Here is a 26,536-nt window from a genome sequence, read left to right on the forward strand (position 1 = left end):
TCTGCTTCTGTTAGGTCCCTCCCATTTCTGTCCTTTATTGAGCCCATCTTTGCATGAAATATTCCCTTGGTATCTCTAATATTCTTGAAGAGATCTCTAGTTTTCCCATTCTATTGTTTTCCTCTATTTCTTTGCATTGATCACTGAGGAAGGCTTTCTTATCTCTCCTTGATATTCTTTGGAACTCTGCATTCAAATGGGTATATCTTCCCTTTTCTCCTTTGCTTTTCACTTCTCTTCTACTCACAGCTGTTTGTAAGGCCTCCTCAGACAGCCATTTTGCTTTTTTGCATTTCTTTTTCTTAGGGATGGTCTTGATTCCTGTCTCCTGTACAATATCATGAACCTCCGTCCATAGTTCATCAGGTACTCTTTCTGTCAGATCTAGTCCCTTAAATCTATTTCTCACTTCCAGTGTATAGTCATAAGAGATTTGATTTAGGTCATACCTGAATGGTCTAGTGGTTTTCTCCACTTTCTTCAATTTCAGTCTGAATTTGGCAATAAGAGTTCATGATCTGAGCCACAGCCATCTCCTGGTCTTGTTTTTGCTGACTGTCTAGAGCTTCTCCATCTTTGGCTGCAAAGAATATAATCAGTCTGATTTTGGTGTCAACCATCTGGTGATGTCCATGTCTACATCTGGGCCTGTACAAATACTCATACACATGGACTCCAAAAAGCTTTTGATAAGTTTGTAATAATTTAGTCAACTTTATGAATTTAATTAAGCTCTCTCCACCTGGCATGTTGGAAAAGACAGTAGTTTACACAAAGACCATAATCTAGAAAAAATTCATTTATTTTTTAGAATAGAAACCAGGTCGACAGGGCAACTGGGACATTTTGCTTGTCAGCAAAATAATTTTATTCTGAATTTATGAATTGATAATAAGCCACCTTCTCATAATGATTAATGGTAATTAACCTTTTAAAGCTCCATCGCTTCCCTGGCCATTTCTGGCTGACAGCCCTTGGAGACAGGACAGAATGCTGATAGTGAGCAGGCCTGTTTGGACTCCCGAGGTCCTGTAAGGTAGAGAACACCATTTTTGTGTGGAGGTGTCACAGATACAATGCAGTCCCAGAGAATCACAAATAAAGAAAAAGATGCATGCATGGGCCATCCTGACGAGAGGTTTTCACCCTACTAGGGATCACTGCAGACCAGAGTCAGCCAGCTCTACTGCTTCAACCTGTGTGGCTTTGGTCAAGTCTGTTTACCCTTGGGAACCCAACCAACTTCCTTTATCTTTAAAATAGATCTTTAAAATAATTAATCAGCAATTAGTATTTTGAATGAAGAGCCCTGTGGGCTAGCACAGGACAAAAGGTGAGCCCTCTGGTCATGCAGTCAGCGTCACATAAAACTGTCTTCCAGATAAGCACTTCTTACACATCCTGACACTAACCTAGATCCGTGGTGTTCCTCGCACTTTGCCTGTTCTAGTCCCATTGCGGTTGATGTTGACAGTATGAATCTCAGAGATAGCTGGGGCGTGGTTTCTGAGTTGGGATTTAACATACAAGAACTTTATCAAGGGGTGCCCTTAGAACCAACTCGTGTGGCAGAGAGGAGAAAGAAGCAGGAATCAGCAGGGAGAAAAGAAATGTAAGGCACGGTGACAGACGTGGCTGACCTGAAGTTGAGACTGGAGCTGAAATGACCCCAGCAGAATAGCTCTGATTCAGGATCAGTGGCCAGTGTCCTTATGCCCCTGCAGTGACCAGTCACAGGATGTGAGCTGCCCCAGGCAGTGTCATGACCTTGACCTGAGAGCTGAAGGTCATTGGCAGACAGCATTCCGAGATGCAGTGGTCACCAGTCCTTCACTGAAGGGGGCACTGGGTGGCCTGTCATATTTGTTGAACCTTTACTCCATCCCAGACAAAGTCTGCCGGGGCTGGTGTCTGCTTTATCACATTTGATCTTACTACAACCCCGTCAGATAGACGTTAGGATGTCTGTCTGTCACACCATGAAAAGGAGTCTCAAAGTCTAAGAACCAGTAAGTTGTGCACCTGGCAATTGAGTTATTAACTCTAACATTAATTTGCATGAATCCGAGGGTTTGCAGTGAGCTGAGAGTCAGCTGAAACAAACCATCCACTCTTTCTAGCTCTTCTCTGATTTTTACTTGGGGATTGGTTTAACTTTCCTCCCTTGCAGATTCCATTTCTTGGTAGATTTCATTTTAGCCCATGACTAAATAATGGAATTATTTGGGAAATAATCTTGACCTTATCTTTGTTCTCTGAGTATCTGGCTAGCTCTATGATCTAGAAGAAGTTATTTATCTTCACTCAGCCTCTATTTTTCTCATCTGTAATATGGGGATGATAGTAACATGTAAAACATCAAATTTCTAAGATTAAAAAAAAATGCATAGGTATCACACTTACCTGCATGCCTGGTATATGATAAGGACTGAGTGCCAGTATATTATTTGCATGTTCCTCTAATAAAATGCATGTTAGCAGTATCATTGTTTTTGTCCATGTTCATTGATTCTCTTGTTTGTAAGCATCTGGTTTATAAGGATAAAGTAGTGTGATATTCACCTTAATATACTTAGGTCTTAGCATAATGCCTCATAGCAGCAGGTTTCCAATAAAAAGCTGGTACATTGAATTATATTTCAACAAAGATAACACATTTTATCAGTTGAAAGCTATTAATACCTTTCATATTTGTTTGTTCCTCTCCATGTATCACCCTAGTTCAAGTTAGCATTTCTTCCTTCTGATTTGAAATCAGATCTGGGATCAAAGTCTGGCTGGCATTTGCTACTTAACTAGTTTCAACCCTTATTTCCACATTGGTAAAATGGAAAGAGATAGAGTGCCTACTTCATGGGGTTGTAAAGAGATTTAAATAGGATAGGAAAATGGAGTAATTCATCCAGGACATGACACATAACAAACCAACAGATGCTGGTTTCAATAATAGCAACAACAAGTTACAGCCAATTTCACCATAGCCATTCTTGTTGAATTTAGTCTTGCTTCTTAGTCTTCTGTGGAGAGAAAAGCAGAAGTAGAATGATACATTCGAAAGAGCCTGATTACATCAAAAACTGTCTCTTAACCTTCGAACAAGTTAACTGGTCTGCATTAGTCTTGCTTTTTTCATTTTGCAAATGGGAACAATAATAATGCATTTGTCTTAGAGTTTTTAAAGGTTAAATGGAGAAATGCATCTGCAGCATTTCATAGAGCTGCGAAGGCCTCATATGCTCACGTGAAATGTTAGCTCTGTGGTTCATACCACTAGCACACACGTGAAACAACACATGTGAGCCTCGCAGAGTTACTGAGAGCGCTCGGGAACGCCAACACCGGCACAGAGTGGACCCTCCACACCGCTCAGAGTCTTTCCATTGTGGATTCTGTTCCACCCTGGGTGAGACAAGAGACTCCTCGGCCCCACATCCCACACAAATGTTCCAGAGAACGTTAAATGGCAGGGAAAAAACTCTGACAAAATCTGTTTTAATGAGACATCCCGTTAGCACTGACTGCTCCCAGGTCAAGCTGCCTGTGTTGGAGCAAGAACACTAATGGACGAGGTGGCCGTGCCTCTCCGTCAGTCTGGGCTCTGGATTTTTAATGAAGCAAGCAGGCCACACACCCAGATGGTTTTGGGGTGAGTGTATGTGTGTGCACACACCTGTGTCTCCAGTGACAAATGGTTTTCATCCTAAAAAGAGTGGAAAAAAACGAGAGAATGTGAAGGCTTACACGTTCCCTGATTTGCATCAGTCAGAGAAAAACTGACCAAGACCTTCCTACACATGCAGATGACCCTCACGTGGGGCAGAGGATTAAAAACCTCACTGATTTTCCAGGGGGGCTAGCACACGCTCGAGAGCTCTAACAAAGGCTGGTGTCAGCTGCTTGACTTCTTAATGATGAATAATTCATATACATCAAAGCAGCCCTCAGAAATTATTTTTTCCTGCAGCCTCAAAGACAATGAAACAACAGCAAAAAGGCCAGAAGGGGAAAGCTTTTTCAAATCATATCATCTCTACTATTTTTCCTCTCTACTCTAATATCCATATTCTGAACTTGATTGAAATTAACTGCAATGTTTTTTTATAAAAGTAGTTTAAAATCCTTTGATTTGCTTCTTCTCCCAGATAATGGCCAACTCCTATTCAGCCTTCAAAGCCCAGCTCAAAAGTCATCACATTTTGAAGTCAATTCTGCCAGCCACCTTCCCAACGGAGTCAATCGAAACTTACCCCTTATGTAAACACCCTTCCTTTATTGCCGTCATTCCTGAGATCTTACTCCTTTAAATCTCAGGCTTAGACTTAACTCCTTAAAGTTAAGCACTCTGTCTCATGTTTCAGAACCACCAGCCCCTAACACGGAGCCTGAAATACAGTAGACATTCTATAAATGCTCATGGAATTGAAATGACTTGAATTCTTTAAATAAATAATGCACATACTGAAAGTAAAGAATTGGATAACATCACCATCACAATTGACACAAATCTGAGCAAGCTCCAGGAGATAGTGAAGGGCAGGGAAGCCTGGTGTGCTGCCGTCCATGAGGTCCCAAAGAGTTGAACTTGACTCAGCGACTGAACAACAATAGCAGTATGTATGAAATCTATGAAAACCAAAAGTAGATGAAAAGAGTATCCCCAAAACCTCAAAAACATCTTTCACTGTTTGTTTTACCATTGGTATTTATTAGGAACCCAAATCAAGGATTAGAAATGCAGGAAGTTGGGGGAATCTGTTTTGGAGGGTAGTTATCAGTACTCTTCAGGACGGCAAGCATTTTAAAGAGAAGCATTCATCAGAACTGAGATAAAATTAAAAATGGCAGAATCACAATCTAGGTTATTTTTATGGTCTCTCTTAAAACATAAACTCCTTAAACTCCCTTTCTTTTTGATCATCATAAATGAAAATTTACTACAGGCGTACACCCATCAAAATGCAGATGTTACACACTTTTTATATTTCTCAACTGGCTGCTGCTTCAACAAAATACCACTTCAATGTCAGAGGAGAACACATTTCTTTTGTGGAGTAAATGCTTGTTATCAAAGGAAAAAGATATATATTTTAAGCTAAAGTCTTTATTCACTGAATGTATTATAATGGTATCATGTTCCTGATAGCAGGCCAGTAATAAAGGAAAAGTTTGGATTGTAAGATAGATCTCATACTCAATGGACCTTATAGTCCAGCAAAGGTGAAGGATGTAATGAGATAATTGTTTTAAAATACATATTTTTTTTATCCTTAATGTATGAATATAGTTATGGTTTTGCAGAAGGTATGGTGACTGATTCTCTCTGGAAAGTTAGAATCTGCTTCAGGGAGGTGATGATTCTTAGTCTGATTTTTAAGGGATAGATGAAGAGATATTTTTCCAGTGGCAGAAAGGCAGCTGGAGCTGATCAGAAGAAGCTAGCAGTCATTTCAAGGATCTGGCGTTGTGGATGGCCTTTATGGAAAATTCCATTCTGCTAGGGTACCTAATTCACAGTGAGGGATAAAGTAGGTAAGACTAGAGAAACTGGAAGTACCTACTGCTAAGAACCTTACATTACAGGTTAAGTCTGTGTTGGAAGATGATCCTATCAGCCTCTTGGGTAGTAGAATGGGGAGAAAGAGCACTGGGAACTCTTAGTCATTTCTTTGCAGTGAATGAAATGATGAGAGTTTCAACCCACCGGCTGTGGAATGGGATGTAGAAAGGTCAGGTTGTTGAAGGTGATCGACATCCTTCTGAGGTTGTTAAATACATGAAAAGGTGGACAGGAGATTGAGGGTGAGGAGTAGAGGATGATTGAATAAGGTTAACACAGTTTTTCGTGAAATTAGTTATGTAATTTCCTGAAAGCTGGGAACATAGCCCAGTTCATTTCAAATGGATGTATTGAAACCAAAGATAATAGGATAATTACAAATGGACAGATAATAAATTTGGGGTGAGGGGGTGTGGGTAGGGAAGACAGCCTGGGCCACAGGGACTGGAAACAAGATTGGTCTGCCTTTAACCATTGTTACATCTATATGTTGTCCAGTGTTTGCAGGAAAGTTATAATGCAGCATCTTAAATAAACCTTGAATGATGAGGCAGGGGAAACTGCCTCTTAGTTGTTGTTGCTTAGTCACTAAGTCAAGTCTGACTCTTTTTGCAACCCCATGGACTATTGTCCACCAGGCTCTTTTGTCCATGGGATTCCTAGGCAAGAATACTGGAGTGGGTTGCCATCCCCTTCTCCAAGGGATCTTCTCAGCCCAGGGTTCAAACCCAGGTCTCTTGAATTGGCAGGTGGATTCTTTGTCACTGAGTCACCAAGGAAACCCCTGCCTCTTATTAAACACGTGTAAATACCTGCCATTGATGGAACATGATGAATAAAGATTTCTAATTCTCACCAGAAAACTAAAAGTGTTTTAGCTGCCCCTTCTGAAATACAGCTGCTTGCTTTACATTCATTAATATGTTAACAGTTATTTATTGAGTACCTACTGGGTGTCAGATACTGACCATGACACTGAGGACAGAAGAGAGTGAGCAAAAACAGACTTGACCCCTGTTCCAATGGAATTTATAGTCTACTGAGGAATGATAGACATTAATTGAATAATCACAAACTAAATAATGAATTAAAATTGAAATTAGATCTCAAAGGGGACAGAACAGATTTCTGCAAGTGCATGTAACTAGCATATGTGACCCAGACTGAGGGGTAGGTAAGGCTCTCCAAAGAGAGTGAGACTTGAGCTGTGATCTAAAGTATATGAGAATATGTTAGAGTCCCAGACAGAAGGAACTTTTGCCTGTGCACATGTCCTATGGCCCGAAGTGCTGAAAATTTTCTCTTTTGGCTGAGAGTACAGAGACTGGGTAAAAGGGGAAAGGGTCGTTACTTTGACAAGAAGCTAAAATTCAAGAAAGGGGCTGTATAGCGTTCTTGCTAAGATTTTAGGCTTTTTCTTTCATTATCATTCTAAGAGCAGTGAGTTTCTATTTACCAGTAAGCTCCATGATTTTGTGTGGGCATTTTTGTTTTCTTTTTTCTTTTTAATATTTATTTATTTGGCTACGCCACGTCTTAGTTGCAGCACGTGGTATCTTTAGTTGCAGCATGCAGACTATTGGTTGCAGCACGTGGGATCTAGTTCCTGACAGGGGAGTGAAACTGGGCCCCCTGTGTTGGGAGCGTGGAGTCATATAGCCCCTAAACCACCAGGGAAGTCCCTGCAATTTGTTGCTTCAGTGTGCATATTGCCTTCATTTTCTAACACTTCACAACAGTATTTTTTTTTTATCAGAGCTACATATCTGAGTCTGAGGAGAAAGCCAGAGAAAGAGAAATAAATTAGAGAGATTTGCAGCTCTCCAGAAACCTATGGTTTACAAGAAAGGCAAGTAACCAGATAATTATGAAACAGTATTGACATTGGTAGGGGAAAAAAGCTGGAAGGGGCTAATAGCAATAGGCTCCCCACCAAACCTCAGAGGCGAGGACAGATTTCCAGGTGTATAACACCTGAGCCCAAAGGACAAGTGGAAGTTTCCTAAAATACATAGAATAACAGCTAATATATATTTAGTGCTTACTCTGTGCCAGGCACTCAGATTAAGTGCTTTTCAAATATATTTAAGAAAACAAAACCCATACAAGGTATGTTCTATTATTCTCCCCCTTTGAATATTCATTGGAAGGACTGCTGCTGAAGCTGGAGTTTCAATACTTTGGCCACCTGATGTGAAGAACTGACTCATTGGAAAAGACTCTGATGCTGGGAAAGATTGAAGGCAGGAGAAGGGGATGACAGAGGACAGATGGTTGAAGGCATCACTGACTCAATGGACATGAGTTTGAGCAAACTCTGGGAGATGGTGAAGGACAGGGAAGCCTGGTGCTGAAGTTCACGGCGTCGCAAAGAGTCACACACAACTGAGTGACCGAACAATGAACAACAACAGAAGATGCGGAAACTGAGGGTCAGGAAGTTTAAGCGATTCTTTTTTTTTTTTTTTTTTTTTTTAAGATTATACACCTGGGACATGGGGATCAGGAAGTTTAAGCGATTCTTTTTTTTTTTTTTTTTTTTTTTAAGATTATACACCTGGGACATGGGAGAATCATGATTTGGACGAAAATGCCCTGTGCTTTAAAGTTAAGGGCAGGAGGTAGGGAGCTTAAATTGTAAATTTCACATTAAAATCTTAAAACATGAGCTGTGTTGATTTAGAATGATGGCAACCTCTTTGAGACATTTCTGAGGGCCCGTAAGTGCAGCATCTTTGCCCAAATCTGTGGATAAGAACATCAGCCAAAATAGCACTCACTTCCGCTCTTAAAGCAGTGGAGCCTTTTGTGTGATGGCAACATCAGAGAGGAGTAATGCTTGTGCGTCAGAGAACACATCAGTATTAGACAATCAGAAAAGACCTGTTTGTGTATCATTTGACTTTCCTTCTCTCCCCCTGTAATGACTTCATTTCAGCGAAATCACACTGTATTATGATTTAACAACTGGAACAGTCACTTAAGCATGGATATTTTGGAAGCACCTCCCAAGCTTCCGATCTGGACTCGTAAGGGAGAACAGTGGGGGATCACGTAGGGGTCCAGATAAACCAGGTGGAATGTGCCCAGTGGTCAGTGTTGGGACTTTAGTCCTGCCCTGGTTAATAGCCACCAGGCCCCTGTTAGCAAATTCTGAGGCAGAACAATCACTGAGTGAAGCAGGGAAGAGATTGTAGCTTTTGAAGCAAAGAGAGGTTGGCCGTGGGTGGGGAGAGAGGGCAGGGATATTCTGACTTCAGGCTGCAACTTTACCTCTTCTTTTGAAATTCAGCCCTCCCCTCTTAGGCCCTTCTTGAACAATGTAAACCTGTCTCTACCTAGTTACTTCCAAATGTAGAGACAAACGCATCCTGAAACTGCATGACAAAATGCAGAACTCGAATCGTTCCCATGTTTCCTGCAGATCTGAAATTCCAGCCTGTGGTTCATTCCCATGTGTTTCTTGTTCACGCCATACATGTGTAATCAATCAGAGGTATATGGCGGTCCATGAGCGTGCTTTCTGCAAAACGCATCCCTACAAGGAGGTGGCAGAGCCCTGAGTACAGTGACTTGTGAGGCAAAACTTCAGATGTTTAGCCCTGGAAGCGATCTTGAAGACCATCCTCCAGGCCCTGTTGTTTTGATTCATAAGAGGTCTTGGGTCCAGATGGAGAGGGGAGGCATGTGAGGTGTCCACATTTGCAGGATGAAAACACTGACTTCCAGACCTCAAGCCACTGTTGTTCCAGCTATGTAGCACTGAGTTAAAATAGATTTGCATTTCATGCTTAGGCTGTAGGTCCCCTTCCTTCCTCATCAAAGGCATAATCCATCATCATTTGCAAGGCACTCATTTTAAGAAGTAGGAAATGAAATTCCCCAATGTCGTTACAATTTTAATTTGCCAGGAACCACAGATTTGGGAAGCAGAACCTCTAAAGAAGAAGGTCACCAGAATGCATGCTGGCGTCAACCCTGCTTCTCAAACTCACAGTGAGCCTAGAGTGTCTGCAACCTTTTCTCTGTACAAGTCCAGAAAGTAGATATCTTAGGCTTTGTGAACTGTATTACAGCAAGGACACAACTGCTGTTACAGCAAGAAAGCTGCCACAGACAATACATAAAGGAATGGGCCTGGCTGTGTTCCAGTAGTGGTCTAGTTGCTAACTCGTGTCCGACTCTTGCAACCCCATGGACTGTAGGCCACCAGGCTCCTCTGTCCATTGGATTTTCCAGGCAAGAATACTGGAGTGGGTTGCCATTTCCTTCTCCAGGGGATCTTCCCAACCCAGGGATTGAACATGGCTCTCTGAACTACAGGCAGATTCTTTACTGACTGAGTTTCCAGGGAAGCCCATGTTCCAATAGAACTATTCATATCATAGACACTATGATTTGAATTTCATATACTTTTCACATGACAACAAAATCTTGTTCTTATTTTAATTTTTTAAAGCAATTAAAGATGTAAAAAATTCTCTTAGCTCACAGTTATCCAAAAACAGATGGTGGACTGGGTTTGTCCTTTGTACCATAGCTGGCTGGTCCATGGTGCAGAGTAAGATAGCTATAAGTCTTCCTCAATATGGTTTGTACTATTAGGAAATCTATATTTGGCTACTGAAGAATTCTTTTAAGCGCAAGTCCTGTTTTTCATTGCATTCCATGAAAAAAAAAAATCTAGATGTTCCCTTTTAGAGAAATCTCCAAAATATTTAAAGGTACAGAGTAAATGTATTCTCTCCCTCCTAGATTATTTGCTTTTAGTTTCCAGTGACCTTGCATGTGTGCAAAGTCACTTCAGTCACGTTCGACTCTTTGTGACCCTATGGACAGTAGTCCACCAGGCCCCTCTATCCATAGGATTTCCCAGGTATGAATACTGGAGTGGGTTGCCGTGTACTTCTCCAGGTGATCTTCCCAACCCAGGGATCAAACCTCTTGCATCTCCTGAATTGGCAGACAGGTTCTTTACCACTAGCGCCATCGGGGTCCTCTTCAAAAAGAGTACTGTGTTTTATTTGTCTTTAAATCACTGATACGTGGCAAACTACCAAGCCCATATAATCAGCATCTCATAAAGGATTCTTTGGGCAGATTCTTTATTCTTTGGGTAGAGTAAATTCTTTGCCAATAAATACCCTCTTTAGGATACTTAAGTTTTTCCCTCTCACTGTAGACTTTATGATTCCAAGCTTGGTTTCAGTGCTCTTGTAAATTTTCTTTCTTCATTCATTTAATAAATATCTTGTGAGCACCTGCAGGGTGGTATTTAAGGCTCTCTGTGGTGTGACATGATCGAGATAAGATCCTGGTCTCATCTCATGATGTGCATCCATACACATTCATTCATTTGTTCAATGAATATTCCATGAATAGTGATAATCCAGAGTGTGCCAGTGGCCGTCCCAGCTTCTGAGAATAAGTCAGTTAGAATTCCTATCTTTGTAGAGCTTTCAGCCTGGCAAGGATACTATTAAAAATACTCACAAACAACGAATGACTTACATGTTTGACAAAAGCTAGGAAGGTGTAGGGAAGAGCACTGTGGGTTAGCGTTTGCTTTCTACTTCAGTCACACCAGACATTATACAGGACCCAACACAGCCTTAGTTTCCCATGCTGAGCCCTCTGCCTGCTCCTCACATTCTGGTTGATTCCAACTTCTCACACTTAATGGTCCCATGGATGAGCCCTTTCCCTTAAAATTTGCCTCCAACTCCAGCTTCCCAAGCTGAGTTAGTTGTACTCACTGCCATGCTCCCCTGGTACACTGCTCTTCTCTGATTGCTGTATTTACATCTCTATATTGTATTAGAATTGGAGCCCTTTGGGTACTGGCATGCCTTGTTCAGCATTCTCTGCCACCATTCCAGTTGCCCAGCACAGCGTCAGGCTCAGCAAATAAGCAACACTGAAAACACACATGAATAAATGAATAAGAACATGCACAGCTCATGGCGGTGGGCCAGGTTTACCATGCCTGGAAAGTTGCTCACAGGAAAGTTTATATTATGCATTAAAAGCAGGTCAGCCCTTTCCAGATATTTTCTACTCCTCCTCCCCAACCCCCACCCGCAACGCACTCACATCTCAGTTCCAAAGTAACATCATTTTCAATTTCTCCTTTATTTGAGAAACTTCACTATTATGGAGGCAGGTCAAGTTGTTTTGCTCTCATTATTTTAGTTAAGGACTCTGACATCCTCTCTTTTTTCTTCAGTCTGACTCTGCTTAGCAGTTCCAGAAGGTAAGTCTGCTCTTATCTGAAAGGGGACTATGAAGACAGCAACTTGCTGCAACTCAACCAATCTGCAGAGTCCAGCAGAATCCCCTTAAAACATCACTCTCCATCAAGGGATGACACCGTTTAGCCCCAAATAACTCATGTCTTAAGGTCAAGCCTTCTCATTTACTAACACGAATCGATACTTTATCAATTATGTAAATGCAAACCAATGACATCCCTTGGCAATTTTTGGAATTAGTATTAAAATCCTGCCAAGTGAGATGTCATCGGGACCCATATTATCCTCCTGGCAGGAGATGTTGCCGAGTGATCATATTTTGTTTTCTGTTCTGTTTTGTAAGATTGAATAAAAATCCCTCCATGGTTCACTGAAAGTGGGAAGAAGACAAAATATATGTCTGGATTCTTCAAGTTGCCCCTTAGGGCTGTTTTTTTATGAAAAAATACTGAAAAATATTTAAGAAAGGATATATGAGCCACAAACCCTCCTATTTCTTAGTGGGAGATTCCAGCCTGGAGAGAGCAGGCAACACACCCAGGGTTCCATGGAAAATGGGAGGGAGAGCAGCAGTCTGAGGGGCACAACTTTGAACTTGGATCTAAATGCAGGTCTATTTCTGTATAACTGCAAGGAATTTTGTTGTTGCTACATTGCTAAGTCATGCCTGACTCTCTGCAACCCCATGCTGGCAACTACAGCATGCCAGGCTTCCCTGTCCTTCACTGTCTCCCAGAGTTTTCTCAAACTCTTATCCATTGAGTTGCTAATGCCATCCAACCATCTCATCCTCTGTCACTCCTTCTCCTCCCACCCTCAATCTTTTCCAGCATCAGGGTCTTTTCAAATGAGTTGACTCTTCCCATCAGGTGGCCAAAGTATTGGAGTTTCAGCTTCAGCATTAGTCCTTCCAGTGAATATTCAGGGTTGATTTCCTTTAGAATTGACTGGTTTGATCTCCTTGCAGTCTAAGGGACTCTCAAGAGTCTTCTATAGCACCACAATTCAAAAGCATCAATTCTTCAGCATTCAGCCTTCTTTATGGTCCAGCCCTCACATTTCTACATAGCTACTGGAAAAAACATAGCTTTGACTGTACGAACCTTTGTAGGCACAGTGATATCTCTGCTTTTTAATACACTGTCTAGTTTGTCATGGGCTTCCCAGGTGGCTTAGATGGTAAAAAATTTGCTTGTAATGCAGGAGACCCAGGTTCGATCCCTGGATGGGGAAAATCCCCTGGAGAAGGGAATGGGCAACCCACTCCAGTATTCTTGCCTGGAGAATTCCAGGAGGTTTGTCATAGTTTTTCTTCCAAGGAATTTACCTAGCCTCTAAAAGATTTGTCTTCTCCATGCATAAAGTGGACACATGCCTCACTCCAGCAGAAACAATTGTGAATGTTACTCAAAATGGTTCATAGTTTGATTCAGAGTGCTTGGTACCAGAAGTAAAGCAAGTGCTCAGTAAATATTAGCTCACATCGTTTTCATTTCCACGACCAGATGTTTCAGTGTTTCATGATTTCCAGGCCAACTTCAGTATTTCATGATTTCTACTCCAATTTCGGTGTTCTTTTGAATTTTCTTTTTTTCATTCGTTCATGTGTTCAGTGCATATTTGTTAAGCATCTACAAGCTGCATGGAGCTCTGCTACGTCACAGAGGAGGGCGTGATGAATGGACAAAGCACAGCCCCTTTTCTCACGAAACCTGCCTTAACCCACCAGAGACAAATGCGTCATTTTTCAATCTAGGCATTCAAACAGTCTCAAGCTTTCTCTGATGTGAGTAGTTAGGCTGCCAAGAGTTCTCCTTCTGTGCTTGGCACGTAATAGTTGCTCAGTAAATGCCAATTGAACGAGTAAATGTCAGCTGAATGCAGAGATGGTTGATGGCAGCGCATGTCTCGTATTCTCAAACACTGGGCGATGAGTCAGAGGCTGTGGGCCCTTTTCTGATGGTTTTTGAGAGATCGTGTTGTGTCTGATGCATGTGCTTTGCTTAATTTACTCTCAGTCAAAGGAAATGTCCTGTGGAGATTTTAGCATGTTAGATTCAGATTCTGAAAGTAAACTTTATACCCAGTTGTCATGGCAACTGTGTTATTGAGATAATTAGATACTAACCTGAGTGTTAGCAAGGACCAGTCATTTCTAGAGAGGACTTCAATTGGAAAAAGGGATTGCTGTTGAACTTCAGATCCTGTCCCTCCCGGTCACCCCTTGCAGAAGGAGAGCCAGAACCCATCAGCCCTTCTCTATTAGTTTGTTAGCACTATCATAACAAAAGACCACGGGCTCCGTGGCCTAGAAACAATAGAAATGTATTGTCTTTCTTCTCTGGAAACTTGATGTCCAACGTCAAGGTGTCAGCGAGCTTGGTTCTCTCTGAGGTCTGTGAGGGAAGGAGCCGCTGCAGGCCTCCCTCAGGTTTATCACTGGCCATCCTCGTGTCCTCGTCACCGTCTCCCCACTGCCCATCGTCTTCAGTCTGATGCAGCATGCTCAGGTGTGTCTCACTCTCTGCAACCCCATATGGACTGTAGCCCGCCAGGCTCCTCTGTCTGTGGGATTCTCCAGGCAAGAATTCTGCAGTGGGTAGCCATTTCCTCCTCCAGAGGATCTTGCTGACCCAGGGATGGAACCTGCTTCTTCTGCCTCTCCTGCATTGTCAGGCAGATTCTTTACTACTGAGTCACCTGGAAGCCCTCCCTCTATAGTATCTCTGTCCAAATTCCAAGGATTTGGAATACAAGGATACCAGTCAGATTGGATTAGGGTCCACCCTCATGACTTCATTTTAACTTGATGACCTCTGTGAAGACCTTATCTCCAAATCAGGTCACATTCAGAGGTGATGGGGTAGGACTTCAATGTGTGAATTTTAGGGGAACACAGTTCAGTCTATAATCCCTTTTCAACACAGGGGAAACTGGATCTTTCTTAGCCCTGCTGTATATGACTCCTGAGGCATTAGAAAGATGTGGTCAGCAGTCCCATTGTGTATAGAAAAAAGAAGTGAGGCCCACAGAGGCGAAGCTACTTGCATCATGTCAGTTAACCGAGGGATTTGGGACATCTTCATTGCATAGGGTACCCCAAAATCCTAATGCCCATTTTTATCCCATCATGTCCAGATGTTTCATGTTTCTTTCATGAGATGGGCCGAATCTCAAGCAGAAGAAGAGCTTTGGTGATTTTAGTGCTCAGTCCATTAGGGGTTGTGTAAAGTCTTCCAGATTCCCCCAATATTAACTTAAAATCAGTTTTGCGGAGCCCTGGCAGAACCAGCAATAAAAGAGATCCAAGGCCCACTTACCTTCCAGGCAGTGAACCTATATGACTGCCAAAGCTGTCGTTTTCTTGCCTTCTGAAAATGAAATGTTAATTTCCCCACTAAGACCTTCCACAGGCTTAGTTTGTGAGGCTAATAACAGTTCACATAAGAACAAGGGGAATGTCATCTTGCTTTGATGTGTGATCACAAAAAAGGGCTGTCTTTAAAATTCCCTTCAAAGGGGGTGATGTTTATGAGTCCACTTTCAATGAGGGATATAAAGGGATTTGTCAAACCCTGATGCGACTTCAGTGATGCAGAAAAACCACAGCCCAGTTCACTGAGCCAGCGTCAAAGCACGCTCACGCAACGCACCGTGCTGCTATCTGCCCGTAGCACCAGCCCTGGGGCTCAGAGCTGCCCCGGCCTCCTGGGTCTCTTAGGATGTCCAGGCCATCATTTCCTTCTCTTCTTGCTTATTAATTAATTGATTTGTTTGGCTCTTGTGGTCTTGATTTGAAAAGTGAAGAATACAATGGGAGACTTCTCACCAACATTATCAATCACAGCCCTGGCTGGCCCTTGACACCAGAAATACCGAAGATGTTGAGTAGCCTGGATATCATTGGTGCCTTCCTATCCAAATCAATGGAAAATAGGCAATTGGACTTGACTTCCTCATAAAGGCTGCCTTCAGAGCAGCTGGGTTTTGTCCGCAGAAAAAGTTGTCAGCAATAGAGTTTGTAACCACATCATTCAAAGGTAGGAGAATAATAAAATGTCTTTGTTTTTCTGTGTCAGATACTGGTGGCCAAGGCATCCCTAGTGGCTCAATCCTCCTGCAGGGCATGAAGCATGAGACCTGGATTCAATCCCTGGGTCTGGAAGATTCCCTGGAAAAAGGAATGGCAGCCCACTCCAGTATTCTTGCCTGGGAAATCCTATGGACAGAGGAGCCTGTTGGTCTAGAGTCCATGGGATCACAAGAGTCAGACATGGCTTAGCAACTGAGCATTCACACTGGTGGCCTGATATATAGTTTGAGCTGTTTCATATTATATTAGATTTTAAATTAGGTTTTGTATACCCATTTCACTGATGAGAAAATAGAGGCTCAGAGGAATTAAATAATTTTCTCTAATTTGTGCAACTCATTTAGGCTCTGAAGCATATATTCAAACCCAGACAGACTGATTTCTTCTACTCCACTGTGATCCCACTCATTAAAGGATGTTCATATTAACTTACACATGTGCTTATTCATAGGTCTGGTGACTAGTTACTGCCTTTGTGCTTCTAAAGTAATTTATTTTAACCATGATGAAATGGATCAGTTCTTTCGAGAAACCTAGAAGAGATGAGTTCCAGAAGTTTGATGACTCTTTGTTAGATTTTCCCTCATTCAGGATGAGGTTTACTGTTACTCACTTTAGACTCTTCAAGGAGAAGTTCTGTGAATGTAATCTTCTCCTTGAAGAAAACTTGACGATCCGACAACTAGAGTCTTATGGCCTTGGCTGGCATTTAGCTTCTGCCGGAGAGTGGTGGGCTAGAAAAAGCACAGCCTGTGGATAGTGAAAGCTGGGCTCTGTGTTCTCCTCCAATCTTTGCTTGTTTGTATGACCTTTAGTAACTCACTCAAGTCACAAGATGCTGTTTGTAAAATGAGTTAAAAAAAAAAATGGGTATGCTATTTAAGAGCACATGAGTGAGTGCATGTGTAGAGCCAACGTTAATTGCTCAGTTGTATCTGACTCTTTGAGACCCCGTGGACTGTAGCCCACCGTGCTCCTATGCCCATGGGATTCTCCAGGCAAGGATACTGGAGTGGGTTGCCATTTCCTCCTCCAGGGCATCTTTCTGACCCAGGGATCAAACCTGGGTCTCCTGCATTGCAGGCAGATGCTTTACAGTCTGAGCTACCAGGGAAAGCTGAATGCACGTGTGCTTCCCCCTATATGTTGTATAAGTATTAATAGGCTTAACTATTATGGTTAATAATTATTGGAACCCTGTTAAAAATCAGCTTATGTCCTGCAGGTCTTATGGGGTACTAAAAGTACTAAAAGTATTCTTATTTAACAATTAAGGTGATTGTATGTCACAGAGGTTAAAAGAATTTCCATAGTCCCACAGTGGGGAAGTTACAAATTAAGCTCATAAATGTCTGACTTGAAATCCATATTCCTTCTATGATATACATCCCTCCATCTAGGGTCATTTGAAAGATTGTACCATGATTCATATAGATGCAACATAAAACTTGAAGTTGAATCTAAAGGAAGCTCAGTAGATGATCCAGCCTTCTAATGGGACCTCTGTAAAGAACAATTAAATTTCAGAGGTGCTTGTCTGTCACTGATGTACACAGCCAGGCAAATAGATAGAGGTCTTGGGCTTCCAGAGATTCCCTGAATTTGAAGGTGCCCAAGAAGAGTGGGACAAGCAATCACCGGTTTCAGATACAGCATTTGTTTCCTTCTCGTAAGTAGAATGAGATAGTCCATCACCAACCATCCCACCTGCCTTGAAAATGTGGCTTGTTAGCCAGACACCTGCTACACAAATTTTCCAGCTCCCATTTGACTACAGCTCCACTTTTCTGGCTGTGATTTCCTGCCAGGGAAGCCTGATGACTTGACCTAAGCAAACAACTGTGACCACTGTCTACCTTTGCTACACTGGGTTGAGTCCTCCTTCAAAAGGCAGGCTGTTTTTGGCATCCTCTTTTAGTTACTATGTTCTATTTCTTTTCCTTTTTAGGCATATCATTTGTTGTAAAAGAAAATCAAACTGAAACATCTCATACCCTTTTCTGGAAAGAGGAGGGCTCAAGTAGTTTGTGAATAAATAAAGGTGGGTTAAAGGTGGAGGATAGTTCCCATCACGAGATCAGAACCACTCACAGGAGTCTCTCCAAATGTATTTCCATAATTCTAAAATTATCTATCCCTATTTTCATGTGTGCTAGTCCTTGCCAGTTGCATATACCCTTCTCATTTCATACTGAAACTGGACTGTTTCTTTCATAATCAAAAATTAAGTGCCTGCTAAGGGCCAGCCAGAGTGAGAAGTGAGAGAGGCTCTGCCAGCTGCAAGTCTATGGTGTGAAGGACAGATGTGAAAAATAGACCGATACAGTGTATTGTAAAGAGTCACCACCACCTCTTGTGGTGCGAGGGACATGTGCATTGCGTCTTCATTTCATGTCATTTAACATTTTATCTTTCCATCACATTTCACATTTTAGTTCATTCCACAACTGGCTTATCTCCCTTAAATAAAATACTCTACCAAATATATATAATATATTTTTTGCCAACCTCTCCCAACCTACTAATTCAGAAATTGCCAAGGGTTCTCTATTACCTGTAGAATCAAGGATACATCTAAGGGTGTCCTGGATGCTCGTGGCCCATGCTCTGTACCAAGTCTTATCTCCCACCATCCCCTCCAACTCTGCCTTCCACACAAGCTTGGTTTCATCACTGTCCTCGTGCTCACTGGAAAACTCATTCTCACTCATAACCTTTGCTTTTGCTGCTTCTTTCACCTCGCATGTCCTCCAGCTGTCAATCCTTAAACTTCACTGAAGCCCTAGCTCTGGACTCAACTGTCTGTAGATCTTCCCCCACTGAACTCATGAAATTTTAGAGTTTTCTGAATCATTTGTGGTCACATGCACCCGAGTTTGATAGTTTTTGTTGCTCATCACTGAGATGGTGAGTAATACCATCCCCACTCAATATATTCAGTAAACAATGACCCCAGTATTTTCAGGAAGGTGCACTCATTGTTGAATTGGTCTCATCTCTAGAAATTTCTTTTTGGGCATCCCATTCAATTCTATGGAACAATCGTCCCACTGGTTCTGCTCTGCCTTGTGGAAGAGAAGAACAATCCTATCACGTTTTCATCTTTTCATCTCCTACCCTTCACATGACTGAAGGCAGCTGTTCTTCTACCCTCATCATGTTGCGCAGATCTCTCCTCCACCCTGAATTTCTCAATGCCTTCGCTCCTCCTGGGGAAATGCTGGGCTCTCTTAGTGCTGCATTCACACCCAGTACCCCAGGGCAGCATAGAAACCTCAGCGCAGTCCTTTTCATAGCAGGTGGCTCATCTGTCTCTCCCCTTCTTCTTTGACTTTACTATGCAGACTAAGTTCATAATTGTGTTTTTAACAGCTATTTCCTTTTAGCACGTCTGAGACCAAGATCACTGGAAGAGCCCACTCTTTCTGCAGAGACTGCCTCTTAGAGAAACGCTCTCTAGCCAGTGCTTGGAGAGTAGAATTTAAACATGATCTACATAAGCCCATGCAGTTTCCACCCTGCCACGCTCTGCCTCCCCAGAATAGTTTGCCTGCTTCACTAGGGTTCTAAACGTTGAAAATTTCAAAAGCATGAGCAAAAATCACAGGTACTGAGTACTGGTCTGAAATATATAAACATCATCTGACTCCACTCAGCCAAACTGTCAGGAGCGCATTATGTTTTACATGTCAGCATAATAATAGTTAATAATGATGCTTTGTATTTATCCACTGCCTTTGCTTCACAGACGCTGGCAGAGGTAAAGTAAATCTAACATCGATATTAAAAAATAAACCCCTGAATTAACACCAGCATGACACCACCACCCCAAACCAGAAAGCATAATACAAGGCTCTCTGACAGCCTGGAAATGAATGGTTTTGCAAAGCATGAAAATTTGGCCTGTAGAATGACAAGAAAGTAATATGTCACTGGCGACTAGTTCTACCTCCTACCCTCAGGGTGGGTGTTGGTTTAATTTTGACTTTGGAGAAAAGTAGAGAAGTGAAAGGCATAAAAAGCAGTGACGTTTGGGCAAGCTTGCCATCTGGGAGGAAAGGAGCTGAGAGTAGCAGGTTGGCTGCCTGAACAGAGGAGAAGGGACACATTGAAAGTGAATTTTGAGACTCAGCCTGCCTTCCTATGAGGGTGCAAAGCCCTGGTGCATCTCTCCTTTCTAAAGGTACAGGTAAAATAGACATCAGTCTCCAGGGCTTTGGACATAAAGTAATGATTTTGGGGGAATGTAAACAGTTACCATACCCCACAGATATCAGTGGAATCAAGTTAAGACTGAGGAAAACAGCAGGATTAAGGGAAGAGCTGACATCTGCAGAAGAGAGTTATTAGGCATAAATTAGTATATGTAAACACCTCGTCTGAAACACTGCATCAATTACCATAAAAGTAATTTATAGATGAGCCATTTTAAGGAGTAGTCATGCCTTAAGCACAAGGAACAAAGTTCTAATGGTAACGTTTTAAACATAAACAGCAGACCAAACTGAAAGAAAATGAAGTATAGAACTTAATTATGTCTTTCTATCTATGCAAGTAAACCATGGAGTTATTGGTGCAAAAATAATATAGTATATTAAAAAAATTAGCCAACATTCCTAAATATGATTTTATTTTCTCCCTCACTCACTCTCAACCGCCCCAACTCCCAAATTTGTCTAGCACTTAAGTGAAGGGGGCAGCAGAGGATGAGGTGGTTAGGAAGCATCACCAACACAATGAACATGAATTTGGGCAAACTCTGGGAGATGGTGAAGGACAGGAAAGCCTAGCGTGCTGCAGTCCTTGGGGTCACAAATAGTCGGACACGAGTTAGCAACTGAACAACAATAACAACAAGTGTAGAAAGAAATAAACATACAATTCCTAAACAGTCTTTGCTCTCAAGGAACCAGTAGAATCATCAGGGAGATAATGCATCAACATCAATAACCAAAGTCTAAGGAGAAAGGGGCCTGATGACACAATGTGAACATATAGGACTCTCTAGAGTCATTGGAAGGACAATCTCATTGAGGGTGGGATCAATCAGGAGCGAGATCTTGAAGATACAGAAAGAGCATCCTCAGCTGTATAAGCATCCTCAGCTATATAAACATCCGCAGCAAAGATATCTGAAAAGAACAGAAGATAGGGTATTGCTGGTCTGGAATACAGGGCAGTGTGACTCCCACTGTTTAATGACACAGTCCATGGTAAATGATGTCAGTGTACTCATAGCTGTCTCTTTGCGTTTTAATCCTCACAATGATACTATCTGGCAATATTCAATCTGTCATTATAGCTAACTTTCATTAAGCAGTTGCTATATGGTCATGTTCGTGCTAAGTACTTTACACTTTGTACTGAGTTGATCATAAATGTCGGCCCCAGTTATTGGCCTCCCCTTAGCCAGGTTCCTATCTGTAAGGCTCAGACCCCTTTCTCTCTGACTTTGGGCTTGCTCTGTAGCAGAAGTGATGTTATACTCAGTCAGAGCCTAAGGACTCAGTAGGTTTTGAGTCACTCTCTCTCTGCCCTCACCACTTTCCTTCTCGGGGCTCCCCCTTCACTCTCTTTCTTTGGTCCGTCTACTATAAGAACCAGTCCGGGAGAGCCTGCTGGGAAGTAAGACACCATGAAGAAGAGAACCCAGTTGTTCCAGCCAACGCCACCCTAGACCAACCTTGAGCAATCCCTCACATAGCACAGGGGAGAGCAACTTGCTGGCCCCAGTTCCTGTAAATACTCTTCTTTTGTGCTGGATTAAGATTGTTTTCATGGTCGGAGTCCTTGTGGAAGCAAAGGACATGAGAGGGTATGAAAGGGCACAGCCTTAACAAAATTCTAGCAAACAGAATCCAACAACATATTAAAAAAATCATACACCATGACCAAGTGGGCTTTATCCCAGGAATGCAAGGATTCTTTAATATCCGCAAATCGATCAACGTAATACACCACATTAACAAATTGAAAGATAAAAAACATATGATTATCTCAATAGATGCAGAGAAAGCCTTTGACAAAATTCAACACTCATTTATGATTAAAACTCTCCAGAAAGCAGGAATAGAAGGAACATACCTCAACATAATAAAAGCTATATATGACAAACCCACAGCAAGCATCACCCTCAATGGTGAAAAATTGAAAGCATTTCCTCTGAAATCAGGAACAAGACAAGGATGCCCACTCTCACCACTACTATTCAACATAGTGTTGGAAGTTTTGGCCACAGCAATCAGAGCAGAAAAAGACATAAAAGGAATCCAGATAGGAAAAGAAGAAGTGAAACTCTCGCTGTTTGCAGATGACATGATCCTCTACATAGAAAACCCTAAAGACTCTACCAGAAAATTACTAGAGCTAATTAATGAATATAGTAAAGTTGCAGGATATAAAATTAACACACAGAAATCCCTTGCATTCCTATACACTAACAATGAAAAAACAGAAAGAGAAATTAAGGAAACAATACCATTCACCATTGCAACAAAAAGAATAAAATACTTAGGAGTATATCTACCTAAAGAAACAAAAGACCTATACATAGAAAACTATAAAACACTGATGAAAGAAATCAAAGAGGACACAAACAGTTGGAGAAACATACCGTGTTCATGGATTGGAAGAATCAATATTGTCAAAATGGCTATTCTACCCAAAGCAATCTATAGATTCAATGCAATCCCTATCAAGCTACCAACGGTATTTTTCACAGAATTAGAACAAATAATTTCACAATTTGTATGGAAATACAAAAAACCTCGAATAGCCAAAGTAATCTTGAGAAAGAAGAATGGAACTGGAGGAATCAACCTGCCTGACTTCAGACTCTACTACAAAGCCACAGTCATCAAGACAGTATGGTACTGGCACAAAGACAGAAATATAGATCAATGGAACAGAATAGAAAGCCCAGAGATAAATCCACGAACCTATGGACAGCTTATCTTTGACAAAGGAGGCAAGGATATACAATGGAAAAAAGACAATCTCTTTAACAAGTGGTGCTGGGAAAACTGGTTAACCACTTGTAAAAGAATGAAACTAGAACACTTCCTAACACCATACACAAAAATAAACTCAAAATGGATTAAAGATCTAAATGTAAGACCAGAAACTATAAAACTCCTAGAGGAGAACATAGGCAAAACACTCTCCGACATAAATCACAGCAAGATCTTCTATGACCCACCTCCCAGAATATTGGAAATAAAAGCAAAAATAAACAAATGGGACTTAATGAAAATTAAAAGCTTTTGCACAACAAAGGAAACTATAAGTAAGGTGAAAAGACAGCCCTCAGATTGGGAGAAAATAATAACAAATGAGGAAACAGACAAAGGATTAATCTCAAAAATATGCAAGCAACTCCTGAAGCTCAATTCCAGAAAAATAAACGACCCAATCAAAAAATGGGCCAAAGAACTAAACAGACATTTCTCCAAAGAAGACATACAGATGGCTAACAAACACATGAAAAGATGCTCAACATCACTCATCATCAGAGAAATGCAAATCAAAACCACAATGAGGTACCATTACACGCCAGTCAGGATGGCTGCTATCCAAAAGTCTACAAGCAATAAATGCTGGAGAGGGTGTGGAGAAAAGGGAACCCTCTTACACTGTTGGTGGGAATGCAAACTAGTACAGCCACTATGGAAAACAGTGTGGAGATTTCTTAAAAAACTGAAAATAGAACTGCCATATGACCCAGCAATACCACTTCTGGGCATACACACTGAGGAATCCAGATCTGAAAGAGACACGTGCACCCCAATGTTCATCGCAGCACTGTTTATAATAGCCAGGACATGGAAGCAACCTAGATGCCCATCAGCAGATGAATGGATAAGGAAGCTGTGGTACATATACACCATGGAATATTACTCAGCCGTTAAAAAGAATTCATTTGAATCAGTTCTAATGAGATGGATGAAACTGGAGCCCATTATACAGAGTGAAGTAAGTCAGAAAGATAAAGAACATTACAGTATACTAACACATATATACGGAATTTAGATAGATGGTGGCGATAACCCTATATGCAAAACAGAAAAAGAGACACAGAAATACAGAACAGACTTTTGAACTCTGGGGGAGAACGTGAGGGTGGGATGTTTTGAAAGAACAGCATGTATATTATCTATGGTGAAACGGACCACCAGCCCAGGTGGGATACATGAGTCAGGTGCTCGGGCCTGGTGCACTGGGAGGACCCTGAGGAGTCGGGTGGGGAGGGAGGTGGGAGGGGGGATCGGGATGGGGAATACATGTAACTATATGGCTGATTCATGTCAATGTATGACAAAACCCACTGAAATGTTGTAAAGTGATTGGCCTCCAACTAATAAAATAATATTAAAAAAGAGTGTAAAAAAAAAAAAAAAAAAGAAAAAAGAAAGGGCACAGCCAAGACCAGCAAAGCTTCCTACCCATCTTGTAGCATAATAATCAAGCATACATGAGCCCAGCTAAGACAGAACTGCCCAGCTAACCTTGTGGACTCATGAGCAATAATAAAGGATTTCTATTTGAATTCATTGAGTTTTGTTATCTTGTTCTACAGCAGTAGTTATCTGATATGCACATACTCTTCACAACAGACTGAAATCCGATACTTGTCTTCATCCCCATTTTACAGGTTACTGAAACTTGGAAAAATCACATTGCTTGTGATAAGTCCCATAGAACAAGAAAGCATAAGAGCAAGGATTTAAATTCAGACAGCCTTTTTCTAGAGCCAGAGCCCTTAACCACTTTGCTAGACTAGGCAGAGTCAGGCAGAGACTCAAGAGCAGAAAGCAAGCTGCAAAGCCAGACCCACCCGACTACAGCCCTTTCACTCTTTCTGCCACACAGGCCCCTCCTACACAGGAGGAAAGCGCGGAGACACACATCTTACGGTGCAGGGAGGCTGAGGTCAGAACGTGCAGGCTTCTGGACATCAAGTCAAAAGAGCTTTACCTGTGTTCTGAGATGTTAAGCGGTTCCTACGATTATTTGAGCAGGGGGCAGAGTGAGAGCAGGCGTCTCTGTCAGGAAGTTTAAGAAACAGCAGGGGTACTTTCAAATAAGCCATAACCCAAGAATGAATTTGGTATTTTGTGTTTTCTGCCAAGAAAAATATCTCTCTGCAGAAAATGGACCTCTCTTTAGCTTAAAAATAAATGCAGGGTGAACAAACCTCAAAAACTTCAGGGGCTAGGTCAGAAAGGTCTCTCCCATGCAGAACATAAACGCCAACTTTGTGGAAACTTGAAGTGTTCGTAGTTTTTAAAATCATAAAATATGCTGGCAAATTTCACTTCCACAAGAACCCCTACCATGAGAATAATCTTAATCCAGCACAAAAGAAAAATATTTACAGGAACTGAGGCCGGCAAGTTGCTCTCCCCTGTGCTATGTGATATACTGACTACCCTGATTATGTGACAGTTTGATGGGCATGGTAGGAAAAAAAAAAACTGCTTCAGAGTATAAATATTAATGCTTAGGCAGTGATTTGTGTAAACTGCACAGCAAAAACAAAAGTAGAGATATAAGTTTTTCACATATTTTGCCTTGTCCACAGGGTATATTATTTACCCCACATGTTTTCCATTTTTACAACTCGTCTGTGTTACTCGGAACCATATTTATCAAGTCCTGAATTCTCATAGAAGTTTTCCTTTTTTGTCTCAGAATAGAATTGAAGCTGGTCTGCACACCGGCATCTCAGGCATTAAAATCGAGCTTTAAAGGGTTCTTTTGTGAGTATTATGTGGTATCAAAAGGAATTCAGCATGACAATGTCAAATAACATCAGTGCATATCTAAAACTATTTTTAAAGACCGTTCCAAATGATGCAGTGTCCATGGAAGAAACAATGTGTTCAAATCCCCTTCTGGACATCATCTGTAAGTTGGTAGGTCGTGGCCTTATTCCACTCTTTGAATTTGACAGCCTGGCCCTCAGTGGTGACATGGGAAACGAAGTTCCTCTGTTCTTTGCGTGAGTTAGGAAAGAAGCTGAGTTCTTGCTTCTATACCTTGCATGCCATGCCCTTCCCTCATGCCACCACTTCTCATACCTTTGTCCTTGAGCAGCTCTTATGTAATCTTTTGCTTCTTTTTCCCCCAGCCATATATGTTCTTAGGGCTTTCCTAGTGGCTCAGATGGTAAAGAATCTGCCTGCAATGCAGGAGACCCATGTTTGATCCCTGGGTGTAGAAGATCCCCTGGAGACGAGAATGGCTATCCACTTCAGTATTCTTGTCTGGAGAATTGCATGAACAGAAGAACCTGGTGGGCTATAGTCCATGGGGTAACAAGATATCAGACACGACTGAGTGACTAACGCTTTCACTTCTTTTCCATATGTTCTAAGTTCCATCATGTAGTCATACTGAGAATGGACTTATTATGAGTTGATAGCTTGCTTGCCTGGCTGGTTGTGTTTAGCCCCAGCCAGACTGAACTCCTGGCCAGGCTATAGTATTGACCATGGATGGTTAATGACAGGAGAGGTCTGGGTTGTCATGTTCCTCCCTAAGATTCTTCATGCACCTGGACAACAGATACTTCTGGTGCACCTGTCTGCTGCCAGACCTCACGCCTGGTGCTGGGGATGCAGCGTTAAGGAATGC

This window comes from Muntiacus reevesi, chromosome 2, assembly GCF_963930625.1.
Source record: "Muntiacus reevesi chromosome 2, mMunRee1.1, whole genome shotgun sequence".
Classification (NCBI taxonomy): domain Eukaryota; kingdom Metazoa; phylum Chordata; class Mammalia; order Artiodactyla; family Cervidae; genus Muntiacus; species Muntiacus reevesi.